The sequence below is a fragment of the Lissotriton vulgaris genome, chromosome 12 (genome assembly GCF_964263255.1).
Source record: "Lissotriton vulgaris chromosome 12, aLisVul1.2, whole genome shotgun sequence".
NCBI classification, from domain to species: domain Eukaryota; kingdom Metazoa; phylum Chordata; class Amphibia; order Caudata; family Salamandridae; genus Lissotriton; species Lissotriton vulgaris.
Window position 1 is genome coordinate 127,916,943 of NC_141700.1, and position 10,138 is coordinate 127,927,080.

Below are 10,138 nucleotides of genomic sequence, written 5' to 3' on the forward strand. Positions count from 1 at the left end.
CGCAGTACCAACTGTTGCACCGCAGAAGGCGCTGTATGCCCTCTCATGATCCAAATATGGACGTAGAGCTGTGGCCTGACACAGTTGGCATACATCTGCAGCCCAAAAGAGGGGCTCTTGTATAATTGGCTGGAAGAGGCGAACTACTGTACAACCATGGCAAACTGGCCTTGTTACATCTCTTGCTTGATGCCATCTTTAGGGAGAACCTGCAAATCACAAGAACACCTTCCTGGCCCCTGCCGAGAAACTGAAGAAATGAGAGAATTGACTATCCAAGCAAGCATTCTGCGTATGCCCAGATGTCCACAGTATGTTTTATTAAGCCAGAGAATATAAATTCAGGTTTGCAGAAGAGATGAAGGGGTGCTTCTAAAACCATAGGGAAGCCACGTATGAGGTTTACCAGAACTACATAACAATCACTCGATTAGCCAGTCTGACCCCTATTGAAAAAGCAGCAACAATCACCAAGGTAAACCATCAATATATCCCCATTGGTGCCCTATCTGAGAAGGGAGAGGCTTGAACACAGACTGAGCCCCAAGACTGATCATTAGGTATATATCCTTGTCAAACTAAAGACGAAACAGCACTATGACACACACATTTGCAAAGAATAAAGGTCTTGTGTTGGCGGCTGCCCTTTTGGTTTTTCCAATACCTATTTTGTTTAGGAATTGGTTTTGAATGAAGACACGCAATGCATGAAAAACAACATTGCCTAAAAGTGTATATCTCAGGAACCACAGCACCAATCACAACACCCAATACAGCGTTGGAAAGAGCAGTTGCAGCAGAAGGACATAGGCTATGCAGACGCCCACCATATACATTTAGAAGGTAAAAGAACCGTGCCAGCAAAGTAGTCCCTTATGGGCGTGTCTGCGTTGTGCTGTGGGCGTGTGCTGGGGGTGTGACAAACGCAGGCGGCGTGTGGTACGTTCCGCCCTTCATGCCATGTCTCATATCGTGTGCTGTGGGCGTGTGCTGGGGGCGTGGGCGTGTGCGGGGCGCGGGATTATGGGGAAAAAAAAGCGAGCGTTGTGACCAATATTTCATTTTTTTTTCTTCCCAGGTTCTGTACATTCTAGCTCTGGTGTCCACCCTGCTCCCTTTAAATACCCCTGCACCCCATAATCATAACCCACCCTTACTCCTTAAAATACCCCAACACCCTTAAACACGAACGCATCTTAACCCTATAAATATACCCTGTACCCCAAAACCCAAACCTATCCCTAAACCCTAAAAATACCCCTGTACCCCAAAACCCAAACCTAGCCCTGAACCCTATAAATACCCCTCTACCTCAAAACCCAAACCTACCCCTGAACCCTAAAAATACCCCTGTACCCCAAAACCCAAACCTACCCCTGAACCCTAAAAATACCCCTGTATCCCAAAACCCAAACCTAGCCCTGAACCCTTAAAATACCCCTGTACCCCAAAACCCAAACCTACCCCTGAACCCTAAAAATACCCCTGTACCCTAAAACCCAAACCTAGCCCTGAACCATAAAAATGACCCTGTACCCCAAAACCCAAACCTACCCCTGAACCCTAAAATACCCCTGTACCCCAAAACCCAAACCTAGCCCTGAACCCTAAAAATACCCCTGTACCCCAAAACCCAAACCTAGCCGTGAACCCTTAAAATACCCCTGTACCCCCAAAACCCAAACCTACCATTGAACCCTAAAAATACCCCATACCCCAAAATCCAAACCTAGACCTGAACCCTAAAAATACCCCTGTACCCCAAAACCCATACCTATCCCTAAACCCTAAAACTACCCCTGTACCCCATAACCCAAAACTATATCTGAACCCTTAAAATACCCAAACACCCCAAAACATATACCTCAGTACCCCAAAACATATACACCTATACCCATACTTACCTTATCCAAACATTTAAAAAAAACATGCTTTTACCATTCATGCATTTACAACGAATTTCGTTGTAAATGTATGCATGGTAAAAGCATATAAAATGTAATGCCGTGCGTTATAATGGCATTGCGGAGTCATGGTACTTTCGTAATGAAAGTATGCGGAGTGATGGTATGCGGAAAGAAAGTTGCGGAATAAAGGGTGTTTACCCTCCCCCGGTAAGTACATTGGTGGCACGGCGGCCCACATCTCCAGCAACATACTCATATTTTTTCACCACCGATTTGAAAAATACAGAGGTCTCTCTCACTGATGGCCAGCTCCAACATACACTTTTAGACACACCTCCCGCCACAAGTTCTAGAATTGCGAACTTTAGAGCTGGGGAGCTACATTCGAATCTCTGCATCAGCTCAACATCCTGTGATTACAGGCAAATCGCTTTGTCTCCCCGTGCCTACCACAAATGAATGTGTTCTTCTGTAATAAATTGTGCTTATGCCATGTTGTCGAGTTCACGCTATATAATATTGCAAGGAAAAATAAAGTAGGGAAACTCGAGTTCACACACTACTGAACGCGCACTCTTAAGTGCATCAGCAGTGCACTGTGAATCTGAGCATTTCACAGGCCTGTCACAGATAAGAAATGCTATAAAAACGAAATCCTACAAAACAATATACTACTGGCCGGCAGCAATTCATACCCGGACAACGTCTGGTCGGGCTGCTAGTATATATATAATTGGCATTACGGAGGCTTGAATCAAGATATATTATTCTCTTCAACTCCAAGGTCCCACAGGGGATGAATGCCAATGAAGCGCTTAGTGTTCATTTATAAAGTCCTTTTTTCGTTACTTGTATTTTTCACTGAGCTGCATTGTCTCCTCCCAAGTTCCTTTCACCTCTCCCCGATAGCGTTATGGTTCTCTCATTCACAGATTACTCCTTTCTCTTACTTTCCACCCCTTTAGTTATGTCTTTCAGTGTAAATCACCCTTTATCATTTAATTAGTATTTCATTTACCAAATTGTTACGGCAAATGTATTGGGGCATATCTCTACTATGGAGATAATAGTACTGCCCGCCCTTCTCCCTACACGTATTTAATGCATATCCGCATGCCCACCTGGGCCGAATCACAAATGCAGGATAGAAACTTTATTAGTCCAATGGCCCCGAATCCTTACCCCTGGTACTTACCCTACTCACCTTAGATTTTGTGAGGTTGGTTTGTTTTATTAGAGCGCGCGAAGATAACAAGCATCCATGGGTCCACATCGCATCCATGTGGACCCTTTATGTCTATTTCTAAACAGCGCACAGAAGGGGTTAGTTTACAGAGGCATAAGGACACAGATTAATCGCTAAAACTTGAGTAAATTGTAACTCATCCTTTAGTTTAAAAGGAGATTTACTGCCGTTTATAATTTTATCTGTTTTATAATGATTATTCTATTATTTTTCCAAACACTGAAAGTATTTCCTTTAACATCACGTATATATATTTTTTGTGCACTGTCATTCAGTAAAGAGCACCTTCTATGTCTATGATGTGTTTGGTTACCAAGGCAACAAAGAAAAAGGAAATGGTGGTTCTATGTATATATGTGAGTCACCTACAGAACTGTACATGCAGTGATCAAGGCGGTCCTGCCGCCGAAACGCGTCTGTCTTTTTTTAAATAAACATCTTGTATGCCAAATTACTCACGGAGTCAGTGCCTGCTTGTGGAAGTGACTGTCAGGATGGAAATATATATATTAATGCTATCCAATACTATTTGGCTAAAAAAAACATAGCTTTTAATGAACATAACAAAGTCATTTTGGGACTCATTGAATGGTGTCTGCATAACAACTTCTTTACCTTTGGCAAAGACATCTATAGACAGCTAAGAGGAGTGGCGATGGGGGCCTGTTTCTCCCCCAGCTATGCGTGCTTGCACGTTGGCTGGTGGGAGGAGCAGGTCCTCGCCGTCCTACACTCTACCTGGATGAACAATCAGGTGAAATGTTATCTTAGATATATAGATGATATATTCATTGTGTGGAAAGGCTCTAAAGATGATGCACTACTGTTCACTGAGAGTATTAACAACAACTCCATGAATTTAAACTTCACAGCACACATTGATCAACACAGGATGCAGTTCTTGGATGTAGAGGTTTACGTTGCCAACTCTAAGTTAAACACTACATTGCACAGAAAATCTACAGCCAGGAATATGACCCTCCATGCGGCAAGTATGCACCCTAAACATACCATTGTAGGGATACCGTATGGAGAAATTCTCAGGCTCAAAAGAATCTGCAGTTCTCCCTCTGACTATGAATATTGCCTTAAAGAGTTGTTTGCACGTTTAAAAGTCAGGGGTTATTCTGATACTATTTTGAATAAGGCAGTTGAAAAGTCCAAACTCAGATCCAGACAGAGCCTTTTTCCTGAATCCCAGTCAGAACTAGATCAGGAGAGTAATTCTGGAACCCGAGAAGACTGTCCGCGTATGATTACTGCCTTCAGTAGTGAGGACAGAAAATTAAAAGCAATACTAAAAAAGAACTGGCCTATTGTTCTTAGTGATCACATCTTGAACACTAGGCTACCGGCCAATCCAACCATTACCTTTAGACGGGCCAGAAGTATGGGTTCTGCTTTGGACAAAGCAGCCCCTGAATTAAAATCTAAAATTCCCTGGTTAAAACCTTCTAAGGGCTTTTTCAAATGTTCCAGCTGCCGCGCGTGTAGGTTCGGTATCAATACTTTACATTACTCTATCCCATTTGATACAGAACCTAGAACTATCACTGGCAATTTCAATTGCAAGACTGACTATGCTGTGTATGTCCTGACGTGCACCTTTGGGCTAAGATATGTGGGTAGTACCAAGCTCCAGGTGCACGTCAGGATCCTACAGCACTTACGCGCTATCCTTCACAATGACCCGGCCTATCCGGTAGCTCGTCACTTCAAAAGAATTCACAACAGCGATCTCTCTTGTCTGAAATATTTTGTGATTGGAGCCATACCCCCTCTCAAAAGCGGTGGGGACCGGGAATCATTATTAAGGCAACTGGAAACGAAGATGATTCTTGAGTTAGATACCCGTTGGCCTAATGGATTGAATAACATTGAGGAAATGCATCATTTTTTGTGATGCCTCTTTCTTACTTTGCGATTCTTTCCTCAGTATAAATCTAGTGCCCGGATGTTTTGTATACACTCCCTCTTAGTTAGGTTCCCTATTTCGAGGTTGAGGCCGGGTCTAGACACTGCTCTACACATATCTGTCCTTCTACACGTATCTTAGATTCAATTAGTATTTGTTGTATTTCTGGTGTACAGTATATTTATTCTTCCTTCAGTGTAATTTCTACCTCTAGTATGTGTGTCCTTGTATCCTGACACCCTTTTTTATATGGGTTATTTTTACAATGAGATACATAAGGGTTGAACTATGAAATTGGATTTTTTTATGTGTGGTCTATTTGTAATTTAGTCCTTGACATGTATATACTTTTCTATTTTTCTACTTTTCTATTTTGACTGTGTCTAGATTGATAACATGAAGTATTATATTTATCACAAATTTTATTCTCATGTATATATACGTGTGTATATTATTCATTGTATATATATGTATATATATTATTTGATAATGGTTTAGGTGTATTTATTGGGTTTTAACACATTTTTGAGACTATTTTAATACTATTTATTGCCAAGAGATAAATTATACCCATGAATTGTATACAGTCGAATGTTTTCAGGGATCTGAGAAGTTTTCTATATCATGATGTTTTTATCTCTTCTATAATGAATGGTATTGCACTTCTTTTCTCTCGCTCTCTTTTGCACTTATTTCACTCTCACTTAGCACTTTATTGCCTGCCACTTTTTTTAAGCTATATTGGCACATTGTGTATCATATTATACATGTCAAACAGTTACGTCTTATAAGAATTTTGTATTTATACAGTTAGTCTCATTTTAACTTATTGGCGTATATGTGTAACTAGATTATTTACCCCTTGCAGTATACACACATTAACCCTGGATTTATCCGGAAATATTTGTATGTGCTGATTCTATGGCATTAGCTACAAGTGGCAGTATGTTTTCACTGTTTATTCATCACATGATGCATCACGTCATTGTGAGGGGGTGTTACCTTTAACACTGCATTTAAAAATAGCATTCTGTCTTTTGTGCATGTTGCACCGTGATCAAGGGCATAACTTGCCAGAAACACGTAGCTGCTCTCTATGCATCAATAAATTCACCGATGCTGATTCGCTGTGGTCTGTCTCCCTTTGTTTGCTGGCATGCAAGGCTGTGCTGTGTCTGAGACGCCGAGAAATTCGAGGAGGAGTCACATGGTATATATATATATATATATATATATATATATATATATATATATATATATATATATATATATATATATTTTTTAAATTTTATTTAGTACTATATCTTAATAATGTGACAGAATTATACATAATTATACTGAGCATGACAATCATTGTAATACAATTTTCGCACCAACCCCTTTCTATCTTTCCACTTTGCGCTAACTGTTCTACGGTATCCCACTTATTCTACTACTGGAGTTGTTTGATGGGTCGCAAGTCGAGGTTCGCAGATATTTTCCCTATACTCATTCCATCTACCCCATATTTGTGTCCATTTCTTTGAGCATCCCCTTGATTTGTACACTGTTTGTTCTATTAACATACTCAAGTCAAGGTCTTTCTTCCATGCTGTAATCGTTGGTGCCTCTTGTGCTCCCCACAACCTGGCAATGTTGCATTTTGCTTCCAACATCCCAAGCACCACCCAGGTCTTTTCCCTAGCTACTGAGGTCTGTGGCTCCCCAGACGTTCAGGAGGCATAACTTTATCTCATGTTTTACTTGGGATCCCAGGACTTCTGCCATGCGTCGGGTCACTGCAGACCAGTAACGCTGTATATGCACACATTCCCAGGTGACATGAACAAATGAGCCCTACCTACCGCACTCTTTTCCACATTGAGAGTCCTGTTTATACCCCATTTTTACGAGGGTAAGTTGTGATAAATATGTGTGCAGTACCTTGAGTTGCACAAGTCGATACTCTTGGTCATAATTACCCTCAAAGTATCTCCACACTTCTTTTTAACATTGTCCAGTTACTTACAAATAATTTTTTTTTTATTAAGTTGAACCAGGACAGTTTTTAACACACCTTTTTTTGCACTTAACATTCACAATCCAGCTCCACTGTAGTCCAGGTGGTAGCACACCCTGATGGCACTCGGTCATCAGGGTGGACCCCGATGATGAAGCATGTCACCACTAGGTTGGTGAGTGAGGGTTTCTTTACAAAAGGAAGAATTCTTTCCTTTTTCCAAAACACATCCCATTGAGAATCCACGATTCTCTCTGGTGATACTCCTCCTATTGTTAGTTGTTATCCTTCCTTATTCACCACGTCAGCGGCTCAAGCATCAGATTAAAGAGCAACGGGGACTGTCTGGTTCCCCTATTAAGAGTGAATGTCAATGATTTTTGGTTATTTACTACCACTTGAGCGAGTGGCTCAGCGTAAAGAAGTTAGATCCACCCTAAAAATCGGGGACCAAATCTCATTTTTTGGAGTACTGCATTCATAGACAATATATTTGTGTGTGTGTGTGTGTGTGTGTGTGTATATATATATATATATATATATATATACACACACACACATATACACATACAAAAAAGAAGGAGAGAACTCTGGGTAGTTCCCAAGTTTAGGTGGAAGGCAGCTCCTGTATAGAGCACCCTCAACACAAGCGACACTCTAAATTTGCTCACCTCAAATGTCTGCTTTTCTATCAAAGTTTTTAAGCATAGGATTAGCACAGTGCTATCCACGCCGAGCTGTAAAATGACAAAAGCCATTTACCACTCCAGGCACAGTATTACAGCTTTGGATTGGTAAAATACCATCCAAGCCAACCTGAAATAATACACATACACACACACACACACTGTATATATGTATGTATGTATATATATATATATATATATATTTCCGCACTTGCACTTTTTTCTGCGACAGGCTCAAATACTCGACCATCAGCCAGGAAAAAACACGGAAAACCCAGAGTGCAGGTGAGTTTCTTTTATTCAACAGCACACCACGGCAGCATAACGTTTCGGCCTGCTCAGAGGCCTTGGTCACATGGCGCGCTGAGAGAGTTACAAGAAATTTAAAGGGCTCATTCAACAATTGATGGACACATTTGATTGGTTACTTTGTAGGCAGTGGGAGTGTTCAACTGCGATGGAAAAAGTTTTTGCAATTGCAATTATAAGGGCGGGGAATCAGATGTCATAACGTAATAGCCCTTAGCATTGATACCTGTATAAATACATTTTATGAATTCCGACAGTTTGACTAAATTATTTAGATTAATTAATGGGCATGCATGGTATATACCAAAGATCATACACAATTACATGTATTTACATAAAGTGCAAAGTGAAACCCTCAATTGGTTCTCATTTGGATTGAGTAGCTTCAGGCTAACAGCATAAATGCTATAAATGCACCAAAGCAATGCACAATATACCAGTAGTACCTCATATATAAAATATATACACCAAATTTCATATATTTACATCTACATACATCATAAGAATTACGACTACTACCAAAAAACTACTTAAATACAGTGCAGTAGTGTCAAAGTCGGATTTGCAGGGCACAGTTTTGCATACATCTCCCCATACCTTTTCCAACATTAAATATTTTTACAAAACCAAAGAGCCATCGCTGTTGTGTGAGCTAAATAAACAAGTGCAGTTAAAACACAGTGTTTACATTTTTTTTCTCTTCCAAAAAATGAAGCTTAAAGATTGATGACGTGAAGTTTCTGATGTTAACAGCAACCATTTACTTCAACATACTCTTAATGACCTAATGTCGTTTTAACTTTGAACAGTCATATTTGGTTACCAAGAAGATCAACACCACTGACAAAGGTGCAGGTGACTATTACTACAGAGATTGCTAACATCTTATGGATAGGAAAGGGGTAAGGATACAACAAAAAGCTTTCAGTAGTTGTATTTTTTACAAACAGGTGTAAAAGTCCTCCGTGGAGTTAAGGCCATTTGGGCTCTTGCTGTCCATCTCCAGGATATATCTGGTCTCAAGTGCCCTTAAGATACCATCCCGGTTACCACCTCTCCTCAAAGGGCCTACAGAGTCAATAGCATAATATTTAAGGAGACTGCTGTTGTTACCATGGAACTCCTTAAAATGTCGTGCGACCGGGTATGTGGCGTCATTAGTGTTGATTGCCCTAATGTGCTGGAGTACCCTTTTGTGGACCTGCAATTTGGTGCTACCAATATATTGCAGGCCACATGGGCACTCCAGCACATACACCACATACTCCGATTTGCACGTAAGTTGCTTATTGATCTTTCGGGGCACTACTGAGAATGCTGTGAGGAACTCAGATTTATTTAGCCCCTGAGAGCAGGCTTTGCAGCTGGAACACTTCCTAAACCCTCGACTGGCAGCTAGCCAATTTTTGGGGGGTATTACCTCAGGACTAGACTTAACTAGTGCATCCTGTAAAGAGAACGCCTTCCTGTACGTAATAGCTGGTTTATTAGGCATGTGTTCGCCAATTACTGGATCTAATTTAATCAGATTCCAGTATTGGTTGATGATCTTTCTAAGTGCCCCGTGCTGACTACTGTAGGTCCAAATGAGCCTGATAGGCTGCTCAATGGTAGCGTCACTGTTTTTATGTACTTTCTTGTGGGTCAGTGCTTGAGTGCGTGACAAAGCATTAGCTTTTCTAATGGCTGTGTCTATTAGCTGCTCTCTGTACCCGCGGGCAAGGAACCTTAGTTTGCTAGCAGCCTGTGCACTTTTGCAGTGGGAGTCCGTGCTACACACCCTACGGATTCTAAGCATCTCCCCATAAGGGATGCTTCTAATCAAATGTGGGGGGTGATGACTCCCCGCGTGCAAAATGGTGTTGCCCGCTGTAGGCTTCCTGTACAGCTTAGTTTCAAGCCCACCCTGACTGACCTCCAATGTAACATCAAGAAAGTGTGCTACCTGCTGACTGATGTGAGACGTGAATGACAGATTAAATGAGTTGGAATTCAAAATCTCAATGAAATTAGCTGCTTATTCATGTGTCCCACGCCAAATCATCAGAATATCATCGATATACCTGTAAATATATA